This window comes from Tachypleus tridentatus, chromosome 1 (genome assembly GCF_004210375.1).
Source record: "Tachypleus tridentatus isolate NWPU-2018 chromosome 1, ASM421037v1, whole genome shotgun sequence".
NCBI classification, from domain to species: domain Eukaryota; kingdom Metazoa; phylum Arthropoda; class Merostomata; order Xiphosura; family Limulidae; genus Tachypleus; species Tachypleus tridentatus.
Window position 1 is genome coordinate 64,142,866 of NC_134825.1, and position 14,068 is coordinate 64,156,933.

The window sequence follows — 14,068 nt, forward strand, 5'->3', positions numbered from 1 at the left end:
AAAATGTACATAATTAGCAGCATATTTAGTCATAAAGTATTTTAAAATCCAAAATGGAATTTGTTTTCATGTTTCTACAGGTGTAGTGAAAATTCGTTAGGCCTACAGCTGTATATTTCCTTTTTTTTTCTATACTAGATTACGTGTTGAAAAGTAATGCCTACTAAACATCATTATCATAAGACATTTATAGTCTGACCATTCATTTCATTAATATGTTTAATAAGTGTGTATTATCATGCCTACAGCTGTATATTTCCTTTTTTTCTGTACTAGATTACGTGTTGAAAAGTAATGCCAAACGAACATGTTTTAGTTCTCTCCATACGATAAGGCTTGTTTAATTTTGATTTATTTCGTCATGTTAGCTAAATTCACCCAAGGTATGATTGTACTCTGATGATAATATCAGTATCTTACATATGTATTAAAATAAGTTAACAACTAACCATTTAGTTACATGATTCAAAAATGTCAAGCGAATTTCATTATACGTATATACATGTATGTAATCATGTATATGTACAAACTAATACAAACATAATTTAACATTTTAAATTTACTACAAGGTTTAATATATTTAAAATGTTTCTCTAGATCTTTCGTTAAAAATTATTGTAAAGGATAAGAAAGGAATAAAAATCAGAATATTATTACTCTACAGAAGCAAAACAAAACTAATATAAAATCAAGTGCATTAACAAAATATTTAGTTAATGGTATAAATAAATGTTTAACCCCTTTGCTACCTCTTTCCTGAAAGTAACGTAACCTTTCCCTTTCCAAGTTATATTCACGTTATAAAATGTGTTTCACTTTAGTAGCACTCGTATCTTTTAACCTGTTGACTGCCAAGTGTTTCAGCTTCTACAATACAACTCTAATGCTTCTTTATTTTCGTGACGCCATTTTGGATCGAAAGTGAAACAATTTGTAAGTAGGTCAAATGCATGTATGATGCCTACATCTAGCGTTAAAGTTAGGTATTACTGAGAACGAATTAACTCGTCCGTGGCACTGTGTCGGCTTGGACGAATTATTTCGCCTACGGCACTGAACAGGTTAAATTTTAACTTACCCATTAAATATACCTTAAAGAGTTGATAACTAGTTTAGACTATGAAGCTGTGGTATATCATCATAACTAGTTTTGACTATGAAGCTGTCATCTATCGTTTTAGCTAACTAGTTTTCACTATGAAGTTGTCGTCTATTATCGTAGTTAACTAGTTTAGGCTGTGAAGCTGTGGTTTATCGTCGTAGTTAACTAGTTTAGACTGTGAAGCTGTGGTCTATCGTCATAGTTAACTAGTTTAGACTATGAAGCTGTGGTTTATCGTCGTAGTTAATTAGTTTTCACTATGAAGCTGTGGTTTATCGTCGTAGTTAACTAGTTTAGACTGTGAAGCTGTGGTCTATCGTCATAGTTAACTAGTTTAGACTATGAAGCTGTGGTTTATCGTCGTAGTTAATTAGTTTTCACTATGAAGCTGTGGTTTATCGTCGTAGTTAATTAGTTTTCACTATGAAGCTGTGGTCTATCGTAATAGTTAACTAGTTTAGATTGTGAAGCTGTGGTCTATCGTCATAGTTAACTAGTTTTCACTATGAACCTGTGGTTTATCGTCGTAGTTAACTAATTTAGATTATAAAGCTGTGGTCTATCGTCATAGTTAACTAGTTTTCACTATGAACCTGTGGTTTATCGTCGTAGTTAATTAGTTTTCACTATGAAGCTGTGGTCTATCGTCATAGTTAACTAGTTTAGAGTGTGAAGCTGTGGTATATCGTCATAGTTTCAATAAATTTATAGAACTTTTTTACCTGCAAAATACTAACCGCCTCCATGATCGACAGGATTTCAGCATAATTATCATAACAACTCATTCTTTAAACTTTTTAACTCGCCATTTTAAAAATTCAAATAACATATCAACTTGAGCACGTTATTACTGCTTGATACTTCAATCAAGATACACTGTATACTCAGGACACTATGTGTTATTAATAGGCGTGTTTGTTTAGCACTTCCATCTGCTATATATCAGACTGTGGTAATCCAAACTAACGCATACTTTTAGTGAATGTGATTTACTTGACTTTTTTTTTTACATACTAAATTTTAAGGCAATGCATAGAGAAGTATCTGATCAAGTTTCATCTTAATTTTTTTTTCGCACCAAAATTACGGAAACTTTATTTGATAGAAAAACATAATTAACTTCATGGATTTTTTCTCTAACTTGGTACACTGACAGATATTTTCATCCTATGATTAGGAGTCTCATGTGGTGTAAACGTTATCACAATATCTAATCTCTTGATGATCTTAGTGAAATATAATTAGTTATTAATGAACAGAAGCTACATTATTACAGTAATGTAATGTCAAGTGTGAGCCACTAGTGAATTTCCAGAAGGTGTTGTTCCCACCATTGCACATAAAATTGGGTCTTATGAAGCAATTTGTCACAGCTCTTAATAAGGAGTCTGCAGCCTTCAAGTATCTTCGAGACTTCTTCCCTAAGTTGTCTGAAGCAAAGGTCAAAGCTGGTGTCTTCGTTGGACCACAAATAAACAAGATCCTGGAGTGCACATAATGCCCCAAGAAATTCAGTAGGAAGGAAGAAAAAGCTTAGGGCAACTTTGTCGCAGAGGTTCAGGGTTTTTTGGGCAATCACAAGGCCGAAACTTATGTGGAACTGGTTGGGGCTCTGGTGAAAAACTACAGCAAAATGGGCTGCAGGATGTCCCTGAAAGTCCAAAGTCTTGACGCTCATCTTGGTAAATTCAAGGAGAACACGAGAACATACTCAGAGGACCAAGGTGACTGCTTCCACCGAGATATACTAGACTTTGAACACTGCTACCAAGGAGCGTATAACGAAAACATGATGGAAGAAAAGATTTGAGGGCTGATACGTGAAAGTGATTTACATTACAGTCGTAAATCTCGAAAAACCACTCACTTCTAAACATTTTTATATAACTTTAGTATAAATACATGTAAATCTTGATTCATATGTTGTTTTATTCAGACCTTATGTAAATGAAAATGTGCAAATTTGCCCGTTTTTTACATAGAAAATAAGTTAATTTCTAAATTTCACTATCCAGGTCACAAAAGCAAAGTTTGAAGGAAATAATGGTCATATTCTGTACTTTTACAATATAAGCAATTAAGAAATAACACATACTACCCAGGAACAAAATTTCTGTTACGTAGGGTTATTTACAGCCTTGTATGGCCAGCTGATTAAAGCATTTGCCTCGTAATCTGAGGGTCGTGGGTTTGAATTCTTTGAATTCCTGTCACACCAAATATGCTCGTTCTTTCAGCCGTGGAGACGTTATAAAGTTACGGTCAATCCCATTATTCGTCGGTAAAAGAGTATTCCAAGAGTTAACGGTGGGTGGTGATGACTAACTGTTTTCCCTCTTGTCTTACACTGTAAAATTAGGGACGGCTAGCGCAGATAACTCTCGAGTAGTTTTGCATGAAATTCAAAACAAACAGTCTACCAAACAAAACATTATTCACATGAAAAAACTCCTTTTTTATATCTGCATATTGCTGTTTTGATTATGGTATGAACTGTAATAATCATTATATTCCGTATTTCTCATTGTGTATATGTTATAATTTTTCACGAAATATATAGTGACTGCTGGTATCATTAATAAGCATATACTGAACTTGTATATTGCAACTCTCAATGTTTGAGTATCGATCGTGCCATAATAACACATTTTAATTTCCCATAAAGGTTAAAATATTATATTCTTTTTACTGCAATTTCAATATTTATGTAATACCACCCTCATTAGGTATATACAATAACGTATTAAATGAATATATAACTTTTCTTATTTACGTAATCCTTTAAACACACGTTACAAGAGAAAAATTATGTATATATATACTGCAATGTTACTGATGTACAAAGTACAATTGTCTATATGTACCCGCTAATATTTACAACATACGTATTGTACTTTTGTAAGTGTAGAAATTGAAACATCGATTACATACATGTTGCAGAGTTCCTCATATGTTTCTTAATTCTCTCGTAGTACATGTGGCATAATTCCTCATATGTTTCTTAATTTTCTCATAGTACATGTGGCAGAGTTCCTCATATGTTTCTTAATTCTCTCGTAGTACATGTGGCATAGTTCCTCATATGTTTCTTAATTCTCTCGTAGTACATGTGGCATAGTTCCTCATATGTTTCTTAATTTTCTCATCGTACATGTGGCATAGTTTCTCATATGTTTCTTAATTCTCTCATAGTTTAAACGCTCATTTGGTATTATGTTTATACCGCAACTGCCACAATGCAAATACTGTAACCTTTATAATGTGAGCACTTTATATCTCATAACGTACGCATTGTGCCTCTTTAGCGTAAGCAAGGCATTTCTCAAGCAATCAATTATGGTGTCCACCCCAGTTCTAAGGGTGGAGTATTATCATTTTCAGTCACTCCATATTCTGTTTACAAGTTTCTAATCTCAAATACATTTTCTAATACCACCGAGCCATGTGAGTCTCTGCCTCCCTCTTGATTCTCTTCCTATGATTTTACCCACGAGAATGTCTGCGAACCTTCCGTTATATCTAATTATATGTCAAAACATACATTTTTCCTGAACGACTCTATATTTTATTGGTTTCCCTATGGTGACTTTTGTAACTCTCCACACGTGTATTACTACTACATATTGTAAAAACTAATAGTAATATATGGTCTTAACCAATACTCAAAGGAGATGTGACTAGATAGAAGCAACAAATCAAGAGAAATTATAAACTGTTACCGAATTACCTACCTTTCTACAAACACAACAGACATGTCAATATTTTAATCGTATAGTTGTTGTAATTTGAAACTTTTGACGACGTTTCAAGCTGAGTTAAACAATGCACAACGTGTCACATCAGACTTTTCAGTAAAACAAAAGGACAGATATGAAAAGCATTGTCGAAAGAATACATTAGGTATCAAGAAAGTCGAACAAAACCATCTCATCCAAATACAGTTATCACTAAGACTTCACTGATCCTTAATACTGAATTATTCAAAATACAATCATGTTTCAAGTACATAGAAAACCACCAGAACGACAATTTATTATCTCATAACACGCATTAAGCCTAAACTTCATTTTATGAATCACGTTGTTGAGATAGCTTATCTTTAAAGGTTTTAAACTAAGTAAATAAAAGGTTTAAATATAAGTCCTTTCTAATTATGTGGCTTTAGGTTAGAATCAAATTGAAGTGGAAACGTAGGGTTAAACGTCATTAAGTTTTCGTTGAACACAGTTTTAAAAAAAATCCAATAATGACATTATTCCATAAGTAATAATTTAAGTTTAGACCAAACGTGTTCTATTAATTAGTAATTTTATGATAAAATCACCAAAACAACATTTATGCTGAACAAAATTAGGCCCCAGTGACTCAATGGTAAGTTAGTGGGCTTATAACGCTAAAAAATGGGCACAGCACAGATAACCTATAATAATATAATAAGTTTGTCAAAATGATCAAAACCCTTGACATCTTTTGTAAAAAACATTTTCAGATGTTATCCATAGGAAGATCGATATAAAATAACATTGATTTTTATCTGAATATCCTTATTTTTTAGCTGCCTTTAATGGATTACTGGTGATAATGAACGAAATTAGTATCAGTTTTTTGTACCATTTTCGTATTTACTTAGATGCTTTTTAGCACATTTTAAACCTTTACCGATTACAATTCATAACCCATTATTTACCGTTTTTACCATGGGTTCTGACCCTTTATTTGTGTGGTGATATGTGGTCTAAAATAACTTAGTTATTACATTACTAACATCTCAAGTTTTGTAAAGGGCATCGAAGTCTTACATCTTTTCATAGGTCTTTAAACTACTTTATGAATTTAAACGTTTTTATATACGTAAATAATATGTATTAGTCGATAAAATTCTTGTACTTTACATTAAATAGCACAAAATACTGAAATTAAAACAAAGCTGTTTGTGCCTTTATTGAGAAAGTAATGATGTGCTTATTATTCAAAGAAGCTAAATCCTTAGTAATGTCTTTATAACTCGTTTGTAGTTTCTCATAATGAGTTTCGTTGTAGTATTATTTTACGGTGATATGTATTCGTCTTTCAGACATCTTTTACTCAAGTTGATTTTTTTCTGAGGTTTCTTTTAAACTCATTTGAGTAAAACCGTTCAGAGAGATTTACTATTAATGAGTATATTTTTAAAAGCGGTCTAAAAGAGGGTCAAATAGAATTAGGTATAATATCAAGGTTCCCAGTAAAGGCGTGGACGATTGGAAAGTAATAGAAACGTAATGATGTATTATCAAAATCAGATGTTAAAATTTTTAATTAAAACTTCGTTAGTTAATTTAGAGAAAACTGTGTTGAAACTAAAGGCTATCAACATTTAGATAAAAAATGTTACATCTTTAACTGTACATTACAATTCAATTTATTTACACTTTCATCAATGAATGAAATATTTAGATTAACTATTGAAATAGTTAGATTTTTACGCTTATATTTTAAACTAGCATGGATTCTGTTATTCATTGTTTGTGAGCCCTAAAACTGGGAGACAATCGTTCAGAAATTAATGGCTGTTTTTATTATAACGGTATCTGGCAAGTAATGAAAACACTAAAACTGCATTTCAGTGATGGTTTAGTAATAGAGTTTCTGAACAATACAACTATTGTGTAGATAAATCTTTATTTGAACACGATTTCTTCTCTCCATTTGTGTCAAAAGTTTTGATGAACGTCCAATGTCTTTCGCAATGTAATTTGCCTTTAGAATACCTTCTGTCAGTGCTAGACTAGACAATACAACACTTGGAGAATGTCCGAAAGACATTTTTGCTCTTCTACTCTGAGTGTGAGAAATGATGTGTTTTTGTGAATATTGAAAACGTATGGATGCAGTCACGTTGGAGAAGCTGTTGAAGTTAAGTTGATCACAAAAAAGTCAACCAAAAATGTCAGAACCAAATCAAAAGAAAAAAAGAAAACTACAATAACAGAAAGAATGGCAGGAACAAGATAATTTGTTCTTCTCATTGTAACGACTTTTGTTGTCTTAGATTCTTCAGTGCTTGGCAGATTTATACATAACTTATCATATCTCATCCACCGAAAGTTATAAGAAATAGGTGAACAAACTTTTACTGTTATTTCTAGTAAAGCAGTGTGTTCTAGATATCATAAAAATTTTGAAGACTATTCTTACAATGAACAATGGTCAAAATCAAATAACTTTGAGCAAAATAATCTTGCTTTAAAAGACTTTTCACCAATAATAAAACAACGTTTTGGGAATTTCATTTCGTATGTCGAAGCGAAAAGTTTTATATAAACAATTGGGTCAAGATAAATTTTTGTTGCTGAAAGCTGCCAAAAAATAAATAAATTCCGTACGATCATGACGAAATAATGTACTGAGTTTACACGACGTTTACGTCTGGTATGACCTGACTTAGTGTTTTCAGACTTCGATTTTTACAGATAATTCCATGTACTCACAAATATTTTGATTCAATTAAGTCAAATTACTATTCATTATTGCTAGCCAGATAGCAGGTAAGACTGTGTTTTCTTCCAAGCACAGTGAAAATCTAGCCATAACATTTATGTCTTCTATAAAAATTCACTATATGTCGAATGTTTCAGTGTTAAAATTGAAATATTCTCTCACTAGCATTGTTGAAAATATTAAAGGCACTTTATCTTCAAATAATGTTTTACAGACCAATTATCTTTAGTTCATGTTACTCACTCGTTGTTGTTTCTATAGTGCCACAGGGTTATTCATTTGTTCTTACAATTACGGTATCAAGGCACAGGTGGAATCTCCTATATCATGCTTTTATAGCACAAGAAAAAAAAAAAGCCAAGTTTTCACGCTGTGCTTTTTGCTGAAAAATAACGAAATGTTTTCACAGCAAAAATAGAAAGTTTCTATAGTGTGAGCTAGTATTAATAAAATTACTTTTAAAGCTTTTCTGTATAAATCATATATTAAGAATAAAGGCAAGTATAAATATTTTGTTTTGATATATGGAAAATGTAAGAATAAAGTGGAAGTTTGTTTTTGTTTGTTTTTGAATTTCGCGCAAAGCTACTCGAGGGCTATCTGTGCTAACCGTCCCTAATTTAAAGTGTAAGACTAGAGGGAAGACAGCTAGTCATCACCACCCACCTCCAACTCTTGGGCTACTCTTTTACCAACAAATAGTGAGATTGACCGTCACATTATAACGCTCCCACGGCTGAAAGGGCGAGCATATTTGGTGCGACTGGAATTCGAACCCGCGACCCTCGAATTACGAGTCGATTGTCCTAACACACTTGGCCATGCTGGGCCATAAAGTGGAATTATTTATTATTAAGCTTCATATATTATTTACTTTATGTAACTTGGTAGTAAAAATATAAAATTATATATGTAAAAAAACGGCTGATATGGATAGAGAAAGCACTATGTAGAGGAGCGAACAACATTTCGACCTTCTTCGGTCGAACCTTCTTCAGGTTGTGAACCTGACGATGACCGAAAAAGTTACCGAAACGTTATTCGCTTTTCTACATAGTGCTTTCTCTACCAATATCAGCCATTTTTTTACATACATAATTTTCTATACAAGTGGGTTTTTCGTCATGACGGAGTAAAAATATAACTTAGAAAAAATCGTGCTTTACCATTGATGCTGATTTTTAATATCATCTAGATGCAAATAAGCTCTCCTCGAACATTTGGAATTCTTTTGTGTGACTAGCAAGCGCTGTGCACTAAAAATAGAATAAATAAATGAAAACATTCATATAAAATTAGCTTAACAAAACAATTCGTCTTGATTTAGTTTTACGTTTTCAAATGCAATGTTAAAAGAGTGACCAAGATTTACTTTAATCATTCGGAGCTAGTAATGAAGTAGTCACTCGAGATCTATTGTAGTTTTTTTTTTAACAACCAATAAATCTTAATTGTTTGCATTTATTGATAAATTGTTATTATGATTCAGTTTAGTAATTTCTAAACGAGAGATAAAATATTTCTTCTCAATGTCGGATAGAAGTTTAATGAGATGGTGGTCAAATTCCATCATAGAGTTAGAAAGTTAGGCTAATTAACATTCTAATGGAAAGGATAACAGGATTAGTCAACCTTCATTATGAATAGTAACTAGATAAAGATAAATATTGTAGCAACTATAGTAAAACTGATAAATCAATGAGCAAATAAGTACGATGATGGGTTGGAACTCACAAATAAAAAATAAGAGCACTTATTAAAATAAAAAGTAAACTAGAATGAATATTCCATCTAGGCAACTAACTGTACGAATTATCCTAAGTGTGACTTCAGCATTCACATAACATAGACTTTCATAGAGGCTAAAATTTTTAGGAAATTATTGCATTTCTTCTGTAACTCTACCTTTTCCATCTCAGTTTTATGTAGTTAAACAATCGAATACAAGGGTAATAGGTATCACAAAAATATTCGAATGTTTACTTTACCATTTTTTTGTTTTTTAATTTCACGTAAAGCTATACCAGGTCTATCTACGCTAGCCGTCCCTAATTTAGCAGTGTAAGACTAGAAGGAAGGCAACTAGTTATTACTGCCCATCGCCAACTCTTGGGCTATTTGTTGGTAACACATGTTTGGTGCGACGGGGATTGGAACCCACGACCTTCGGGATACAAGTCGAGCGCCTTAACCACCTTCCATGCCGGACCTGTTGATTGTGTTTGCTGTGACGATATTTTTGTGTGATATTAGAGAAGGACATTCAGTATTGTAAAAGACATATTCATGTTAAAAGAAGAAAAGCAACTGCCCATGAATTAAACTTAAAGATGTGTCTATAAAGGTAAAATGGCTAGAAAACAACGATAACACATGTCTATTTACAAAAATTGTTACAGTGATTATAATGAAAGATGTGTTCTCAAAAACTCATAATATTTTAGTGTAAGACTAATTTGAAGATAACTAGTCAGTACCACCCACCGCAAACTCTTGAGCTACTCTTTTCCAACGAATACCATAAAATTATAACACCTCAACAGATGAAGAGACGAACATTTTTGGTGGGACGGGGATTAGTGCTAAAGTCCAACTTGATTCAACATGGCAGACTACAGCTTACTTTAAGCCTAAATATTTCCTAATAGCTCTTAAGCCATTATCAGTATTATACAGGAATTTACCATAAAATATACCAAAAAATATTCATACAAATACTACCATTTGTATGAAGATTACTAAATCTGTCAAACTAGTAGGTTTCCCTACTTCAGGTTAATATCTACTAATGGAATTTTGTTTCTCACCAGTCCGGGGTTTAAGACATATTCCTTCTTCAATAAGGAGAAGAAAAACAAAAAACGAACAATAGTTTTACTTTTTTTACTTCCTTTATTTTTTAATTTAGAACAGACATAGAGTTGTTGTTTTCTTCTGTGATGTAAGAAACATACGAATAGTAAAATTTCTATGTTTGGAACATCTGCGATAATATTTGACAAAAACGTCGTTTCTATATAAAGAGTCACAACAGTGTCACTCCATTTTACTAACTTGACTGGAATAACTACCGTGATTCTAGACAACCGCATAATAATTCATGCACTTTTCTAAATGTTTGTTAAACTATATTTACTTAAGCGAACTTCTGTCTACCATAACATTCACTTTGAAGAAATGTTTATAAGTGAAATTAATAAGAAATTAATAAAGCCATGTTAACATGTTCGTGCTGCTCATAAAGTACACTCATTTCATGTTATATCTTTCATTTGATCTAGATCTAAACAGCATTACCACCAAGAGGAAATTAGAAAGATATAAACATGTCTGTAGGTTGGATTCACCTCTACAATAATACAATCAAACTTGTCCTGTGTATATGTCCATTTACACAGAACAAAATAAAATATATTTTGATGCACACTAAAAATATTTCCATACTTGTGTAACGAAAACAAATTACTCTTACAACTATTAACACTGATATCACTGATTTTTTTCATTTCTGAGATTAAAATCCTGACTGAAGGGAGTGTGGCTCATCACTTCAATAAGACTTATTCACTACGCTTTATCTTACATAAAGAAACATTAATTAATGCAACTGAGTATCGAGTGACCTTTTTAAATTTTTAACTTGAAATATTAGTTGACTTATCAGGTGGATACAGATTCTAGTTCTTTGATTAGTATTATACAAATGATTAATCACCTCTTTAAAATCTTGTAAAGGATTTACTAATAAATATTTATTTTCATACCTATGTTTATTTCAGTTAAATATCTATTTAGAAATGCATATGAGTTATACTGTTAAATATGCATTACGAAAGTCTTGCCTATTCTCTAAATTTGTAGAAGATTCTCGAGTGTAAAAATCACCAATATATGTTTTACACCGTTGCCAACTGAACTTTCGAGAACCTTACCCTAAAACTTTATAAATTGACGTGCCAAGAGACAGTGTATTATCGCTGGTTTACTGCCGTCAGTATACTATAAACCTCGGAAGCTATAATTGTGATAAACACTTTGGAAAATTACAGATATTTGACCAGGAAAGTTTATAGATTTTGAACATTACAAATTGTTAAACTTTAGAGAATTAAATTTAGTCGGTAGTGTTTCTACGAGAACATTAGATATCTTCCTCAGTGAAAAGTGGTCTTGTAAGCCGCGTGAAGCAACTCAAGAATAGAGCTAGCTTGCTTTCCCGTCAAGAGTAGTGTACCTGTGTATCAACATGGAATTACTTTGCTGTTCGTGAACTGTCGATAAAAGATTCAGTTCCAGACCATATATAAAACTCAGTATTGTTTGTAGTTTGTAAAACTCTTGAATATAAACCATTATTTGTAATAACCGTTATTATAAATAGTATTGTTGTTTGTATACTAATATATATTTGTGTTAAGAAGGAAAATCGTGCGCATCGATCTTATTGGCAAATATCATAAATTTGATACATATTGACATTCAATTAACTTCTCAAATCAACTTCAAATTTCCGACTATTTGAAATCGTAATACGTAACATAGCAAATCGGAGATTCATCCGGGATAAATTATAATACGTAACAACCTCTACCATCGAGATTCAGCATACAATAGTAAAAAACAAACAAATATATATATATATATATTGGTACAGAAAAACAAAACAAAAACAGATGCACAGATATACATTTACAAAATGCTTAAATATGATTTTAATATAATATTTTGTGAAAGACTGTAAAATTTATAAAGGAAAGCTAATCCAACTAAGAGTATTTATTAATGTACTGCCATTTTACTACAGATGTGAAAGTGATTTCATGAACGACATATTTTATGTCAAAGTCGAGCAGTGGCGTTATGAACCGACACATTCAGCAAATATTTCATTCATGCCCAATTCCTTACCGTTCACCACAACTAGACGTATGACTGAATTATTGTATACTATCACTATATATTCCGAGAAAGGGTATCTGAATGATGATATTATTAAACGATATAAAGTCTAGTGACAAAATATTACGATAGGGAGCTATTTAATGTTTTCTATAAAAGCAGTCTGATAAACATTGGTACTGACTCAAAGCCTTGTCGGCAGAGACGTACAACGAACAAGCTATAATGAAAATGCTATTATTTATTATTCTTCCTGTATCAGTACAGTAAATAATGGTGCGCTTTAAATTATTATCAGTGCTACTGCGGTAATAATCACAGTGTACTATACTGACGCTAAACGTATACACGCTTTTCATGGACATTTTGATATACTGATAATAACAAATCTCAGAGATTGAGATATTATGACATATTGAAGAAAGACATTTCATAGATCGATAATAATATAATAAAACCATTTATCGTGTCACTAGATATGGCAGGACATTCGTCAGTTCGACATGTTGAAATGCAAGAGTTTCAGTTCGACGCATGGACGACAGAACATTTAATATGTTATTAACTTTGTTGATGAAACATTTTCTAATTCAACATGCTCATGAAAAATACTCAGGAAACATTACAGATTATGAAGTTTGCCTCATCATGTGGCACAATTTGAGAAGCTGATGATAATATATTCCTCACTATGATATTTCAAAAATAAAATATTATCGTATTGAAGATACAATATTTTTATAGTTTAATATTCACAATTCACAAAATATTCATAAATCTTTTTTATATTTCAATATATAATAATATAATTCATAATTCACATTTACATGCAACAGTAAAACATTTCACAATTCAACACTTTCAGTTTGACATTTTAATGATAAACATTTCACAACTTAATGTTCATTATATTCATAACATTATTACGAATATTAAACAAAATACAGTAAATAATAAATATCGTTTCCGTGGTTGTATAAAACATACTGTATTATACTTATTTAAAAACAACACTATTTACTCAGTGAACTTCAATTAAAAATTACAGTTTTTACAGCTGACATCCGTACGTCTTGTTCAAGTATTAGTCATGTTTCAAGAAGGGAAATCATGCACAATTTCAGTATCCTTCTATTTATTGGAACTAGAGCGTTAAAAGTTCCAGGAAGCGTTTTACCATAATTAAATTTCTCCTTTGTAAAAGAACCGTAATAAAATTTTAAACGTTCGCCAAACATTGAATAAAAAATTAAGATATTGGTATCACTATGTGAAGCATTCGATAATTTAACTAATATAAGTTCTCATAAGTCTAAGTATATCTATAATAAAAGTCTATAACTGCGGCTATCAATGTTTTAAATATTGTCTAAATTGGTTTATCTATATTCAGACATTTCCTTTTTGAATTTACTTAATAATAGAAAAGAAATTATCAAAAGTCTATCATTGTTTAACTGTTGTTATTGTTACGGAGATATAATAAATGATTTAACTACCCTTAAAGTTTGTTTTTATCGTTTTCGAAATTCAAACGTCATCCTGAACGTACTGTACGTCAAATTATATATGGAAGTAACGGCTGGC